A 16,630-nucleotide genomic window follows, 5' to 3' on the forward strand; every position below is an offset into this window, starting at 1 on the left:
GGAAATAAGTTTTAGAATCCCCTCCCCGAATTATTTTTGGAGAGCTCTGCCTCAGTTCTGAGCATGCAAAGGGCCAATAATTGCGCAGATTGCAAACAGTAACATTATAAACAAAAAACTCTGTTATCTTTGATAGTATCACATTCCGCGTCGCCTATGTACGTCTATGGTATATGCAACGGCTGCTAAAGGTTGTCGTCATCGTGGCACTTAATTTCCATTTCCCCAGTGGCTTTTGCAACTTGTCTGCCAACCGCATGTCGGATGACCACGAAAGAAAAAGGATGCTGAAAGTCTGTTGGGATGACGGGATGCGGGGATCGCGTGAAGTGGTAGGCTGTGGAGGGCAGAGCTCCATGCCCATTAGCGACCACGGCCGCGTTCCCCCTTACAAAAGCACCCACCCGAGGCTGCTACCTATCACGTCACAAGTACCTTTTGATGTCATACATTATACATTTGATGTCATACATTAAAACTTGTGGACGGCGTCTGGAAATGGGGAACGCCTGGAAATGGGGAACGCGGCCCAGACCTTCCCACAGCCCAGTTACTCTCTGATTTACGACCCAAGCTCCGCCCACTGAGGTTGCGTCATAGATGCACGCCCATGGGGAACGCCCTTAATGCAATATATGAGCGCAGTTAAAATCGGCTGATCCAACCTCATGGGGACATGTAGCGCACATAAATGGCACACTTAAATATGATTCCAACAGGAGTTTTTGGCCAGTGGTATGTAGCCACATATATCATTATCGACCACATTTTTCATATAAGGTCAAGACCTACTGCTGGACATACGAGACCACCAACAGCGCATCGACCGTTGCAATGCGCTGCTATGTCAGCACCTGCGACTTACTTCTAAACAAACGCACTTACTTTGTCCCTTGGGTGGGTATGTTATGGCCTTGGGTCGTGACGTCAAAGGTAAGGAATAGCTAACCCCGAAGTACGGAATGGGCTTCCATTGGCTGATGAACAACGGGCTCTGGCAGGGCTGATGCGTGTCGACATGGTTCGAGCAACAAGGGCGTAACAAATTTCCAGCCTTTTGACATGTTTCATCAGGTTCCGTGTTTGTCTTTCTTTTAAGGCATGCGCGTTGCTGTACTGGGTCTGCCACTATTGACCCATTTATCTTTTGCCTCCCAGTTGGTCTGCCCTGTCTCCGCCTCTGCTAGCGCCTAGCATGCCTCTTCCGCTGTCCCCGGCATGTAACCATCGCTTTGGGCGCCGCGTCAACTCAGCTCGCGTGGGCCGCGTCGCGTGGCCGCTCCCCCCCCCCCCCCCCCACACACACGTTTTTCATAATTTCATTTAGTCGGTATGATAAATGCATACATGGGCATCGTATGTCAAACTTGACCATGGTCCATGCCCAGCCATCACAAACAAACATCTGCACCATGATAAGGCGAGGCGTCATAGAGCACCGCAGGCCCATTCGGAGATAGCCCACTCCGGTTTGGCGCTGCAGCGCGTGTGCGGCGGCGGGCCCGGTCCAGACCGGCCAGCTGGCCGTCCTTCGGCCGCCCGGCGCACTCTGGCGCCCGGTCTGCGCACGCGGCGGCCAGCCCGCTGGAGCGCCCGCTGAGAAGTCCCGCGGTCCGACGCCGGCCGGCCAAGCCAAACATCGGCCGGGCCGATTGGAGCGGAGAGGCGGTGCCCGGCGGCTGACCGCACGCGGCCGCGGCGGCGGCCGGCGCCCGCTGCTGACCGAATACGCCCGGCCGGCTCCAGCAGGCCGCAGCCGCCAGCGAGACGCACCGCCGCAGCGGAACCGGCTCAGCTGGCCAGCCGGGCATCTGTGACGGGCCGTGCCTCGCCGCGCAGGGCGGAGACGGCTCCATCCCCGAACTAGCACGCAGCGCCGGTGGGAAGAGCCGGACCAGGTGGTGATGGTTTGGAAAGGTATCTATCGACCGCACGGTCATGTAACGCTGCTGACGTACCAGACCGATTGAATGTCGGCTAAGACGCGTTGGTCAGCCGGATCACAATGGATCTCCTGCATCACCAAATTGCATATTTTGTTAAATTGTGGTTTATATAAGTCATTACAAGCTGTGTGACTCTCTAATAAAGGCTCGTTCACCAGAACCCGCTGGATATTCCAACAATGCATTTATATGCCAACCAATGGCCAGCCATCGCGCGATTGGTCTATCGGGGATCCGTTACAGCTGATGCCTTTTCGCTGTGGAACGGCCCCAGGTCCTCCGTCTCTTGCTGCGTCTGACGTCATCAATTCTCCGCCCATGCCCGGCAGCACTTCCAGGGACTTCGCGAGCAAGGCCATGGAAAGCCAGAGTCTGGTACTCACAGGATCGTCGCGTAGTTATCTACTTTCCACTGGAGGTCCCAAGCCTGGTGCGCACGCCGTCCGCCCCGGCCGCCCGCTCTCTCCCGACAGACCTCGCCACGCCGCCGCCACACATGAGGCTGCCCGCGCCACCGGAGCATCGATCTACGCCAGCCGGCCGCGCAGACGCTAGCGCCGCCCGGCGGACGGCGCCGCGAACACGCGGCCGTCGGTGGCGCTGTCCCGGGGCGCAGCCGGAAGAGAGCGGCGCTTACCGGCCGGATGGATGCAATGGTTTGCTATTGAGAAGCAGCAAGGACGAGCATCCCTGCGCATAGACTGCAGCCAATTGGATAAGCGGTGATGACTTTGACAATCGCGTGGGGTCTCGCGCAAATAAAGGAATGAATAGATAAATAAAGGGAAATTGAATGCTTCTCGAGGTCAGGTTTAGGTAAACAGCAAGTCCTCAGTCCGAAGCATCACTCGCTGTTCAGTTCTTACTCATCGCCTCATTCTGACTGCCCGCCCCACGACATTTCTCGGGGAGAGCCGCGGCCGTCGGCTCAAGGCGCGCTAAGTGCTGCTCTGGCGGGAATACCGCTCCAACACTCGCACGTACCTCCAGAGGGATTCCTGTGTGCAGGGTAGGGCCCGTCGGCCCTCTCACCACGACTGAAGCACTGTCCCACCACTCACCTCATCCTGCATCTCATAGCCATAAAATAGCAAATGCTGGCCGAAAGGGCTCGAAAACCAACCAAGCCGAATCCAACGCACCGCTGTGACTGCTCGCGTAGGGCTCTCTACGCACTGAACAGCCGTTCACATCGGGTCAAGCGGGTCACCTCTGCGGCCTGCGGACGGGATCTCGGGTCGGGGTATAACGAGACCGCATGCCATCCAAGGGCAGGGCAAGACGAGAAGGCACCCCGCGCCATAGCGTGAGAGAGCAGACGCACACATCGTCTGCCGCACATCAACGTGCTGCCGACAGAGTGCAGGCGCCAGACGGGGCCGTCGCATGGCATGCTACCTCTGTCGGTCTTGGTCACAGTGACCGACCTCTCCGGTCGGCGAGCTACCCCACCAGCAGAGGTGAGGCAGCTCATCACGGATGGCCGCCCTGCTGGGGGGGGGGGGGGGGGGCGCTGGCGCTCTGTATCCGCCTGAACGTCACTACCTCCAGTGAATGCACAGTCCTAGTCGGAGGGGTATTTCATACATAACACTGGTAAGCTGTCAAACTTAAGTGACTGGATTCACCCCTCAGCCTCCGCGTGTGTTACGCATTATATATATAGATATATAGATACATATGTATATATATATATATGTATGTATGTATATATATATAAATATATATATATATATATATATATATACGTATCTATATATATATATATATATATATTTATAAATACACATATATCTCTCTTCAGACCGATTGAATTCAAAACAAATGAAGCATTGCCAGGTTTGCGCAATGCATTCGGTCGCCACGCCTAGGAAGCAGCATACGTCAACAGCACGGCTTATTTGCCTCGCACAGCGGCCGCAGCAGCGCACCCGGCATTCGCTTATGATGAGGCTAGACACACATTTCGGCGTCTCCGACTTCAGAGGGCGTCTCCGACTTCAGGGGACGTCTCCGACTTCAGGGGACGTCTCCGACTTCAGGGGACATCTCCGACTTCAGAGGGCGTCTCCGACTTCAGGTGACGTCTCCGACTTCAGGGCACGTCTCCGGCTTTAGGGAACGCCTCCGGGTTCAGGGGACGTCTCCGGCTTCACGGGACGTCTCCTGCTTAGGGGAACGTCTCCGGCCTCAGGAGACGTCTCCGGCTTCAGGGGACGTCTCCGGCTTCAGGAGATGTCCCCAGCTTCAGGAGATGTCTCCGGCTTTAGGAGACGTCTCCGGCTTTAGGGGATATTTCGGCGTCTCCGGCCACCACGCCTTTAGCAGCTGCGGCTGATTTTGGCTTGCAGCCAAGAGGTCAGCCCGCAGCTGTGCTGGCAGAAATGAGCCTTACCTACAACAACTGGTGCAAGATGGCCGTTGGCGGTAGGCTGCAGGCCGCCGATAGCCGCGTCTTTGTTGCCATCAGCACTCACAGGAATATGCCCAGTCTTTCATTCCAGGAGTCCCATAAATTGAGTCCCCTGGTGAGAGCTCTTAACTTTATTCTCGGCAGTACCCGAAATCTAGGGAACTCATGCTGTTCCTGGGCATACCGATATCATTTAATCACATCGAGACATTTGCCGACGTCTCAGGATGAAACATGATTACTCGGTCGGATGCAGTCCCAGATAATGCACATAGTGGACAATCTCATTAGGCCTTCCCCATTCACATGAGTAGCAGTATCTCAGATGCTTTCACAGCTCAAACACATGTAGTCTGCCTGCTGAAAATAGCCAAGCTTTAACGTAGCAAGAGGTGCCGTTTGGACACAGCTAACGATAGCTGGGGCACTTGTAAAAAACTTGAACGACGTTTCTAAAAATGCGAATGTGACCACAAGTGGACCTTGTTCATGCCTTAAAGTTCCGGCAAGCCCAAGAACGAGTCCTGGACCATTCCACGCCAACTCGAATGCTAAAAGTGCAATTTTGGGTACCACTACCTCAGATCTGGATACAACTTAGTTTTCCAGCTGAACTCGTGTTCTGATGACGACTTAGTTTTCTTAACACTTCTGCGCTTAGTCGTCTTTCGACAGAAAAGCACGTTATGACGTGTCAGAAAATGGCGTAATGACAGAAATGCGTCAAAGGGCGGTTTCAACCTTTGGGGCATGTTTCAAAAACATCCCTGGTGAAATCTAAGAGTTACGTCTAACGATGGCACTGGGTGGTACCAATGTAGCCCCGTCAAAGCATAGTAAAAATATAAATATGAATTGCTTTCGAGACCAAATTACACTGCCGACGCTCCGCAGAAGCACTACGCTTCCTCACTGCAGTCGAGAACACCATCGTCACGACAACCACCGTGTGCACCTCTACTGGTGTGAATAAAGGAACGTTTGTGATTGGTCCAGTGGGCAATGGTCTGTTACCGAGAGGTGCATTGGTTGAAGTTTGAACCAATGCGTCACGCGGATCTTGTGACACCCTAATTCCTAAACCCAAAGTACGCCTCGAAGGGAGTCATTTTGGTAAACGTCGTAGAGGAGAAATCAAGCCATAGTATAACGTTTCGTTGAATTCGCGGAACTTCATGCTCGCATATCTTTTTGTCTTAACTGTGCTTCAAGCTCTCGTAGCATCTGTTGCGAACATTACAAAAAACACGCGTTGAAAAACAAGGCAATTAAGTGTTTTGCTTTCAAAGTGCTGAAAAATGAGTCAAATGAGAGTTCCCCCGCAGGGTCGGCTACTTCAATCAAAAATTCTGAGCCATTCGGAAAGATTTCGAGAAGACTGCTAGTTATGATTAAATTTTATTCAATTCCATCAAGTCACGTCTGATGCATTTCTTCTGGAAATAAGGCAGTCCCGATACTGGGACGTATTAACAAGAATGCTCATTGCAAGAACACGAATGCTGTGAAAAGTTGTACTTAGCTTGTGTCAGACCACACCAAAAGTATTGTGCACAGGCTAGGATCCCACGCTTCCAAAAGAATGTAGGCAGACTGGAAAACGGAAGCAGCTAGGATTATGAATGAGATTGGCGACGAAGAACTTGAGGACAGAAGGGCCTTAGATTTTTATTCACTGAAATATCGTAGACTTAAAGACAATCTGAGAGAGTTCCTCAAGATTATGACAGGGGAAGACAAGGTAGATCTACATGGAGCACTGAAAATCAGGCCGAGACTTCGGGGAAACGAGCTTCATCTAGCAAAAGGCAGGAGTATAACTAAGAATGGGCAGATGTCATTTAGTCAAAGGGTAGCAAATCACTGCAATGAAATGTAAAGCGAAGTTGTAGGAAGTCCCTCTCTAGCAACATATAAAATCCTTTAGACAAGTTCTCTCCGTTTAAAGATATCATTTACATACGTGTATATATATATATATATATATATATATAAGCATGCATATATACATATATACATATATATATATATATATATATATATTTATAGACATTTATCATTTATAGATAAATTCAGACAAGTCAGGTAGGAACATTGTAGTTTTCCTGGTATATCCGGAATCTGAAACCATTTACAGAAAGGCGAGTGCTTGTTGTACACCCGCGCAATGCGGAAGCGGTCACAGAGGGGCGGACCGGCGCGGCGTGATGCTCCAGGCTGGCCGGTCCCGAGCGCCCTCCAGCCCCCCCCCCCCTCCCCAGCTGACCGGGCCCGCGACGATGCCGTCGGCAGTTGTCAGCCGCTTCCTGTGCTGGTCGCTCTAGACGGCTGAAGTCACCGTTGGGAAGATGATAGCGCTAGCTTTATCCATCATCCCACGCACACCCAATGTCTTTGGTCATTTCAGCTGTGGCTCAGTCGGTCGCGTAAGGCTGGTCTGGTTGGGCGGTCAAACGTGTCAGGATAGACGATTCTACGTACAAGGTGGTTACGAAGCATTTATGACTTCAAAAGACAGGGTTTGCGTTGACCTGCTTAACCTGAAGCATAAAGCGACCACTGAAAGACTGCGACCTGTCGCCAAAAAGTTTATTTTTTGCCACCCTTCACCTCTGGGACTTGGTATCAGCCAGTGAAAAGCTATGCACAGGACGCAGAATTTGCCCCAAAGGACTCTGCGGTTATGGATCTGCCACACCCGAATTCGTCGGCCGAACCGAATTCGTCTCGGCCAGGCCCCACAAACCTGCCTCCATAGCGTATCACGTCACATCCACAGGATCGGTTAAAGTCGGCATCAGGCGCGTAGTCGCATGAGTCGTCTAGGGCACTGTTTATATTTCAGCTTCGGACGAAGCATGCGGATGCGCAGCGATTGTCAGATATCAAGGGTCAAGTATGAGCCCTGGCTGCGGCGACCGCGCGGCCCGCTGCTCCGCCAGGCATGGGTCAGTTCTTCGGTATTGTGACCCAGCGGCAGACAGTCACGACTGCGCTCCCCCATCCCGTTGCCAGCGCACTTCGCACGTGCTGCATGTAGCCATTCACATCATCCCACTTCTTACCTCATGCTGAGTCATTCAGAGCTGCACTTTACCCATCTGGCGTTTTAGCTGGTGTTTAGCTGGTGCTTTAGCTGGTGTTTTAGTTGGTGTTTTAGCTGGTGTGTTAAGCTGGTGTTTTCGGAAGCTCGTCTGGCGAGAGCGCCACCGGTGTGCAGAGAGGGAGCGAAACCCTCTTCATCTGTTGCGCAGCGGCCGCGGATCGTCTCGATCCTCCAAAAGTTCAGCTTCCGGCGACTGCTTGCCCGAGAGGGTTTCCCAGCGGGTGTCCCCGCCGTTGATCGGGCTTGGGGGGTGCTCCAGGCTAAGGTGCCGACCTTGACCATGGGTCGACCATGGTCAGCCGGTCGCCATCTATTTAGAGGGGTCGCACTATCAAGACTTTTTAAAATGACTTATGCGTTTCAGAGGTAACTGGATGGTTTGCAGACGAGTCAGCGCAAGGCAATGCGGTTACCCGTGGATACAATTTGCGATGAGGGAAGACTTTTCGAGTAAGACCTAGCGACCGGTAGAATCGCGACCGAGCAGCAACGGCCCAACATCGTGATGACGCCTGGCTGGCCATGCTTCGTACTGCAGGCACCCCTGTTCACACTGCCATAAAAGCTGCGTTTCACTTTGGTTCTCCTCTGGCTGATCTCTGACCCCGGCGTCCCGGTGACCTCTGACCCCGGTGCGAAGAGAGAAATCAGAGACGCTTGAGCGTGCGGCGAACATATCATGCGGTGAAAAAAGGTTGCGGCTTTCTTCGCCACTACACTTCTTTGATTTTTGCACTCGAGTAAGCGGCAAGAATTACGCTATGTGGTAGGCTGTTACAAATAAAGTGTTGGCATCGGTCATTCCAGGGCAGTGACCTATTCTGACCTTTAAGGCAACAATGGAGGATCATGATGCCGTCCCTGCTATAAATAAATTCAAAATGGGCACGAGAAACTACCCCATACAGATAGGTCATTCATACATAATGATCTCGAGCAAAAATCCGGTTGGTTTTGACCTTGGTCTGGCCTTCATACCTGACCCTAGTTCAAAAGAATTTGTTAATTCAACTGCTCTGTTGCTTAAGAAACTATCTCAGAGGTGAATGGCTTCGTCTTACACTCCGTTGTTGCATCAGATTGAACTTTTCCCTAGAAATTATCTTCGCTGAATCCATGGCCTGACTTTGACATACCTTAGGTCAGTGACATTACAAAGGACATCTATTTTTTTGACGCCAAAGGATCCACTCTTTAATTTTCCGCAACTATGCAAAACTTGGTGCGGTGTGGCTACGCCGTTCGAAAATTATTCCGGGAAACCTTTGGTGAGTCAAACTGACCCCTATCCAAGCAAGTGCCAAGCCATCGACAAAAAAGTCGGCAAATTGTCTTAATGGCTGCCGGCCGGGCCAAACGCGTGCGGGAAAATACCAGGTGGATTTCCGCCTCCCTGCGGCCGTGCCAGAGAGCCCCGGTCGTCGGCACTGCACGTAAAACGTAGTGCATCGCCAGGGCTATAGCCAATGTCTTATCTTAGACGTTGTCCTAGGAGAAGAACAGGCCGCACCCATGCCAACTCTTACTGTTGTTCTAGGACATAGCGACAAAAAAATACAAAAAACATAGCGAATTCCACAGGTCTCTAAATGTAACAAGAACAGTTTTCCGCCGCACTACATGATTCACGCACACATTTTTGCATTTGCATTTTTGCGTTTACAAGTTCCATGGTGTGCTTAAAGCCGTTAAAGTGATATAGGGACAATAGAGTTTTCTGAGCTAAAATTGCGTGAACGACCTTATACCAATATTCGTCATTCTCAATATAAACATGTTGAAGACAATGGTGCCGAAAGCTCTGCATCTCCTGCCATACGTAGCACACACCCGCCTGCAAAAACAAGCCCAGCTGTTGGGCATACTCCTAGCCCTCGGACATCGAACAACTTTTGTCGGTAATTCCTCCCTCTGTCTACCCCAGAAACGTCGCGGTGTACTTTCAAGGTTGTTTTCAGATAAATTTGGAGGCCTTACCCGGTACAGCTTGTAAAATCCACATGACGTCATGCTATCGTGCGGTCAGAACTAAGTGCTGGGCTGCACCACATGACATCATGTGCGCGTACTGAAATCATCGCATTTATGACAAACAGGCCGGCCCGTTCATTCGAGAACAGCATCCAATTCGAGTTTCATCTGCATGGTCAAAAGTAAGCAGTGCATGGGAATAACTTCCGCATTTATTACAGAAAGCGTTTCGTTCTTTCGGACGGTGCTGATCTGTAGTCTTTCCGTCTAAGTCTTCGAACTGGAGGGAAGCGGAATCCTCGCCGATGACAGGAATGGTTACAAAAGCTACGTGATATTTATATTTGCCTCTGTTGGGGGCAGAGGACGGTGCCGGTTCGCGGGTGGGTCAGGACAATGCACCAGACAGGCTGAACACCGCACAGACGGCCGTCAGAGCATCTCATGACAAACCGACAGTGCCATAACAGCCAATGTGCTATATTTTGTGCTTCCAGAGGGTTGTCTCAGCCCTGAGTCCCACTGCCATATTTTCAGAGAAGTCAGAGCTACAGTTTACGAGCTGTAGCTTCGGACATTTTTAACACGCCAGCGAACTAAAGGCTATCTTTGAGGACCTCTCACTCAATCCAAAATTATGTAGATCGTGTAGGCTGACATACCACTGAAGTCACAATGAGCCCGTGCCTCTTCTGGCTATCTGCATTTTGGTTTTGTTTATTGAACTCAAAAGTTTGAATTGTGGTGACGTCACGTGACCTTTTTTGACCATATGGACATTCACAACGCTGTGGGTTTAATGTGGGAACCAAGGGCATTGGAATATCCATCAAAACCAAACGAAAAAGCGTTTTCTTCTAAAATATTACTTATATGTGCCAGTCTGTGATTACGTTACCGTTTTCGCGATTTCAAAACGTACTCAGTAGTGATATGCTGAACGGATGGAATATTGCTGTAGCAAAAGCCGTTGCCGTCAAGTATATCATAAGCTGAGATGATGCATCATTTGATCATAATGTTGTCACAAAAGTATGTTGAAGCGTTGGGGTGGGACGATAGATATCCGACTCCCCATAAATTTGGGTGGTAATCGCCTCACGGTAACGGTAAGACAAAATTAAACAGGCATAAATCAAGAAAGGTAAAAATGGGAACATTCACATTTATGGTCTTCGCAGAGGGCGCAACACATTACCAATGGCCGCTCCACGGGGTACAGGGGGTGGGGGTGGGAGGGGTGGAAGGGGAAAAGGACGGTCTGGTGACGCTATTGCGAAAGATTGGTACATATTGCAAAAGTTGATCTTTATTAATTAAAAGGAGACCAATTGTCAGCAAGTATCCACTCAAAAGTAAATTGTCAATGGGCTGTTATTCAGTCTACTTATTACGTCTTTAAAATAAAAATCTGCGAAAAGCAGGGATGACCATCCGGCTGGGTACAATAGTGGCTGAGGGCGGGCCGCCCAGCGCTCACACAAACACTGACCGTGCTGCTACGGGTGCTGTGATGTTCCGTCAGACCTCGTTCGGCCTCGATTGGCACGACCGCTACCATAGCGTCCCCAGCCTGCCCTTTTCCCCTCCCCCTCCCCCCCCCTGGACCCCGTGAAACGGCCATTGGTCATGTGTTTACGCCTTCTGTGAAAACCATGAATGTGAATGTTCCCATTTTTACCTTTCTTAATTTATACCTGTTTATTTTTATCTTACCGTGAGGCGATATCAACCCAATTTTATGAGGAGCCAGATATCTATCGTCCTACCCCGACGCTTTAGCACACTTTTATGACAGCCATACGATAAAATGATCCATCGTCTCAGCTTATGACATATTTGACGGCAACGGGTTTTGCTACAGCAATATTCCATCCGTTCAGCATATTACTATTGAGTACGTTTTGAAATCGCGGAAACGGTCACGTAATCACCGACTGGCACATATAAGTGATATTTTAGAAGAAAACGCCTTTTCGTTTGGTTTTGATAGATATTCCAATGCTCTTGGTTCCCACATTAAACCCACAGCGTTGTGAATGTCCATATGGTCAAAAAAGGTCACGTGACGTCGCCACAATATCAAACTTTTGAATTCAATAAACAAAACAAAAAATGCAGACAGCCAGAAGAGGCACGGGCTCATTGTGATTTCAGTGGTATGTCAGCCTACACGATTTGGCTCCATCCTGTCAAACTACTTCAGTAGGCAAACTAAAGTCTTATCTGGGTTCTCGTCCAGAACCCAGGTGGCGCTTCCTCTCTGTCCGCGGTATTGCACAACCCGATCGCAACCTACCAGGGCTCAGCGCTCGGCCCGCTGCTGTACAGCATTTATACTAATGATATGCCGCTGTATGCTCATGACGTATGTATTGTGCAGTGCGCGGACGACACGCAGGTTTTAGTGCGTGGGAGGCCCGGTGACATTGGTACGCTGATTACATTCATGGAGCAGCATTTTTCACACCTGTTCAAATGGTTCGGCAAAAATGGGATGAAAATTAACGCACAAAAACACTACTCAGAAGTCCTCGGCATGCGTCAATATCTTCGGGACCTGCCACCGACTAGCATCAAATGTATGAGCGCCACTGTAGCCAGCTCTCCTTCCGTTCGAAACCTGGGTGTTGTATTTGACCAGTGCATGACGTTCACTGCCCACACTGATGACGTCGTGCGGCGATGCACTGGCGTTCTTATCGGTCTCAGCCACAGCCGGCACAGTCTGCCTCAGGCCACACTCATTACTCTATTCCAGGGTCTAGTCATCTCACTCATCCGTTACTGCATCTGTGTGTACAGAACATGTAATGTTACTCAAACATCACGACTGCAGAAGATGCTGAACTTCGCAGCGCGAGTCATCTCTGGGCGTCGGAAATATGATCATGTGAACGATGTTTTACGAGATCTCGAGTGAATGTCTGCTGACAACATGTTCTTATATCATACACTGACACTTCTGAAACGTATCCTGGAAAGATCCCGGCCGGAGTCACTATCTGATCACCCTATCCATAGACGCCATGTTTACCATCGCACAACGAGGCAGGATGATGTGTTACATGTGCCGGTGATCAGATCCGAATCGGGTAGGCGGCGTTTTGTTTACTTCGCCGTGACCGCCTGTAACGCACTTCCGCAGAATATTCGCGAGCTGAGCCTTCCACAATTCAAACGCGAGTTGCGCGGTTATATCCTGCGGTGGCGGATCAATAGCGGATGGCAACGCCTACTTCAAATGACTTTAGCGAGTGGGAGGGAGCGCGTTCTGCGTATGTGTGCCTGCGTGTGTGCGTGTTTGCGCGAGCCTCCCTGACCTACGGTGTTTTGTTTCCATGACACGGGCTCTGTAATAGCCACATTCTGAGCGGAGTGAGCTTGCGTCGTGTAACAAATAAATAAAAAATTGTGCATTTTCATCAGTTTGAATGCAATATAAGCCAGTTGACAAACGTAAACACGGTTTCAGAGATGTACATAAAAAATTTGAATGGTCCCCACATTGTTGAGGGTACCAACCTTTGTGTAACTGCCAGATCAAATTATACAAAGATCCACACAGCCTGCCTGTGCAAATTCGCATTCAAGCTCCGATGTGGAACTCAGCATCACGATTCAAGTACGGAAGACAGGTCCCTTTTCTCCTATGATCCCGCTATTCCTAGTGTCATCACTAAGGTTGATCGTCAAAACGCAGATGAAGGCATGCCCATGCTGAGCGTCCCGACTTTAGTCACATAGGCCAATAGCTTGGTAATAAGGTAATAACAAGGTAATAGCTAGTGCAAGCTCGAAACTTTGATCACCCTGCTCTTATTGGGTCACTGAATAGGTCCAAACTCGCGCATGACGTTAGCTGATTGTTTAAGTCAGGTATTCTTTATATGATGAGCATGGCTTGGAGAATTCGCAATAAGCGTTTGTTCGGACATTATTTCATAATCGGTGTACTTTCAGTAAGGCCAGAGTGCAGGAAGTCTTGATTGTGGGTTTTGCGCACATGGTGGTCTGGTGCTCCCTTCTGCGGGCGCATCGTCATGCGTTTTGATCGTGATGACGTCATTCCCATATAAGGGGAATCGCGGGGCCGGCAGCGGAGCCGACAGTCCCCCTGTGAATATTTCAAGTCATACACCACATTAGTACGCTCTAGCTGGTTTTGGTTTGCTGTCGGGTTATTTTTCGTTACGAGGCTGCTGGTTGTTCTGATCCTGTAATAGATGGTAAGTTTTAGTTCGGTGTTTTTTTCCTGTCGGTGTGATATTTGTCCTGACGAGGTTCTGCAAAACCTTTTCCTTCTACCTTATATGACGGACACATCTGTTTTGTATAAAATAGTTCATGAACCGGTTTCTCGTCCAGTGGTTTGAGGTTTTGTTGACTCCGAGTGGACCTAATCTCTTGGTCAGTTGCGCTGTTCAAAAGCCGTTGTTAATAAACAATTACTGGCACCGTTCCAGTTCGTGGTGCGTGCTGGACCAGCTGTAGCAAGATTTTGAAGAACGTCGTAGAAGCGAGCGGACCACGATGTGCAGTAATGCTCTGGCATTCGCTAGTCCCGTTCATACCGTTACTAGCACCGGCAGGTTACGGTACACTTTGTCTCAAATGATCCGCTCCTTGCATCCACATCGTTGTCAGAGAGTGGTAGACGGCTGCTAATTTGCAGGTCAGCTGTGAATCGTATTAACGATTCCCGCTGCCTACCGTACTGCAGCTGGTAGAGGTCGGCGTCGTCTCTGACAACAAACAGCTATCAACATATCTGTAGTACATGCGTGGTTTAAGGTTCAGGTTTTTGGGGATCGGATTCTCCAGCCAGCACATTCGCAAACAAGCATCAAGAGAGACGGCCCCATTTGTCACGTCATGTCATGTCTTTAGGACGAATTATGAATTGTTCGATATGCGTAGCTCAAAGTTTGGTTCCAGTCAATGGATTACAAGTCACACGATAAAACAAAGATGCGGCGATGCTGCAAACAAGCCAAGAGCTTGGGAGAGACCCACAAAGCCAAGCAAAACCCCTTTTTACATTGACCGAGTTTTGATACGAACGCAGCACGGCTTCAGGAGGTCATAACGCCCGGCGGTAGCTGGTTGCAGTACGAGGCCGCACAATACTAAAACGCCGTACTCAAGATATCCAGCCGAAAAGCAGGCAGCTCCAAAATGCCGGCCGCCGCCGAGCTCGTGATGCGCTCACTCACAGCGGTGCGAGGGTGAACAGCGACCGTACGGTCACCCGAGCGCGGGGTCATTAAGGACGCCAAAGCGATCGCGGCGCGAAACAAGGGCACTCACGCCGCGCCAGCCCAATGACCTTACGACCGGTGAAATATGATCTCGGCTTCGTGCCTCCTAGGCAAAATAGCTGTAGGCTCGTGCCTGGCGGCAAAATTTACATGTTTTGACGAAACTGGCCGATATGGTGAAGTTTTGCAAACTGGATTTTACCACGGCGTATTTACAGATGAGGCTAGACGAGACAGTCAGCAGCTGACCGTATTGTACGCCCTCGGGAGGACTTCTAAAAATGAAACGCTCGCCATATGGTATCTCAGCATCGCCTGCTATATTCCAAAACACGGCGGAAAAGATGCTGGAAGGCCTCCCTTGTGTAGTGTAAGACCTCCCTGGAAGGCCTCCCTCCCTCCTTCTTAGATGGAGTCTTCTTTGCAGGCTCAGCGAATACTGAAATTCTGGAACGGCTGAATGAAGAGGCTGAATAAATGGAAGATCGTTTCGAAGGAAAAAGGTGCGAGTTCATGATGACGCCAGTCTAGTATCTGGGAGCAGAGCTGAGCGATGAAGGTGTCCAGCCAGTGAAGGAAAAGATGGACCTCGTGCTAAAGGCACCAATACTTCAGAACACCAGCGGGCTGATTAGATTCCTGAGAGTAGCAACCCTCTGTACCAGATATATGGCGGACATGTCCAAGGCGGGAGCTCCGTTATACCAACTGCCGAAAAGGGGCAAAATTGGTATTGGACGGCAGCTGAAAAAACAGTTTCCAGGTTCTGAAGGAGAGACTCGCTTAGCCTCCCGTCTAAGCTCGTTGTGACGGACGAAAGCCAGTGAGGTTGGTCACTGGTGCAAGTCCACATGGCCTGGGTGCCGTTATAATGCAAGTGGACCAAAATGAGAACGAGCGACCCGTGAAATTTGCTGCAAGACGTCTCACTAAAGCTGAGAAAAGCTACGCTCAAGTAGAACGGGAGAGATTGGTGATCATCTTCGGCGTCACCCGATTCAAGCGGTAACTCTGGGACCGCTTGAATCGGACCGCTCTGGGATAGGAGATTCACTCTGTTGACTGAAAACAAGCCGCTCACTGCCCTCTTGGAACCAAAGACGCAGGTTCATGCGCTGGTGGAAGCCTGAATGCAGAGATGGGTGTTGACTCTGGTAGTCTATGCATAGGATGTTGAATGTAGGAAGGCAGAGGAAATTCCGATAGCGGACTTCCTGTCACGCCTCCCAATTCAGAGGGAGGAGAATCTGGCCGACATCCCAGATAAGGCTTTAGTTTGCCTCCTGGAGTAGTTTGACAGGATGGGGCCGCCGACCTGTCAACATGTCAGACGCGCCACCGGCCGTGATAAAGTGCTGTCAAGGGTCGCTCAGAATCCCCTCAGCGGCTGACCGGAGCGGGACCCTAATCATACTATTACTCCAAATTTTGCTAGAGGCAAATTTGAAGAACTTACCGTCTTTTTCCTAGCTTCAAGTGGGTAGATTCTCTAACTGGGCTCACTGCACATCAGATGCGGAAAGTGTTCGCGGATATTTTAGAAGAACAGGAAATGTTCCTTTCGGAAAATGCGTGACAGTAGCTCAAGGAAGCCCATTGCTGACGCACACAGTGCGCAATTTGGTTGCAGTGAAGAACGGCGTATGCTATTTCAGGGCACAGAAAGCAGCAAGGCAGCGTATAGGATTGCTACAAAAAAGCTAAGGGTGGAAATCCGGAAGGCGAAAAGATTATCAGAAAAAAGGCTAAGAGACATTTGCCCTGGCGATGTTCAGAAATTTTCCAGCTACAAGTTTAAATCTAAGGGATCTCCTGTCGGCCCCCCCTGAGGAAGATGAAAAGTCAGTAGTGGAGGATAGCAATATCGCAGATGCTCTTAGCAGCAGTCTTTTCAGTGTTCACAACGGGTCCGTGACTGATCTGCCTGGTAGTA

The 16,630-nt window shown here is 50.2% G+C and overlaps 1 protein-coding gene across 1 annotated transcript in view; it reads right to left on the bottom strand.

The window, feature by feature from the left end:
* Positions 1 to 2,468, bottom strand: part of LOC119108698 (sodium/calcium exchanger 1-like) — a 133,825-nt gene extending 131,357 nt beyond the window's left edge. Inside the window, 1 exon segment of the mRNA XM_037232326.1 lies at positions 2,330 to 2,468. The gene's annotated coding sequence lies outside the window, so the exon portion shown is untranslated.
* Between the last annotated feature and the right edge of the window lie 14,162 nt (positions 2,469 to 16,630).

The sequence above is a fragment of the Pollicipes pollicipes genome, unplaced genomic scaffold (genome assembly GCF_011947565.3).
Source record: "Pollicipes pollicipes isolate AB1234 unplaced genomic scaffold, Ppol_2.1 Scaffold_6686;HRSCAF=7923_pilon_pilon_pilon, whole genome shotgun sequence".
NCBI classification, from domain to species: Eukaryota; Metazoa; Arthropoda; class Thecostraca; order Pollicipedomorpha; family Pollicipedidae; genus Pollicipes; species Pollicipes pollicipes.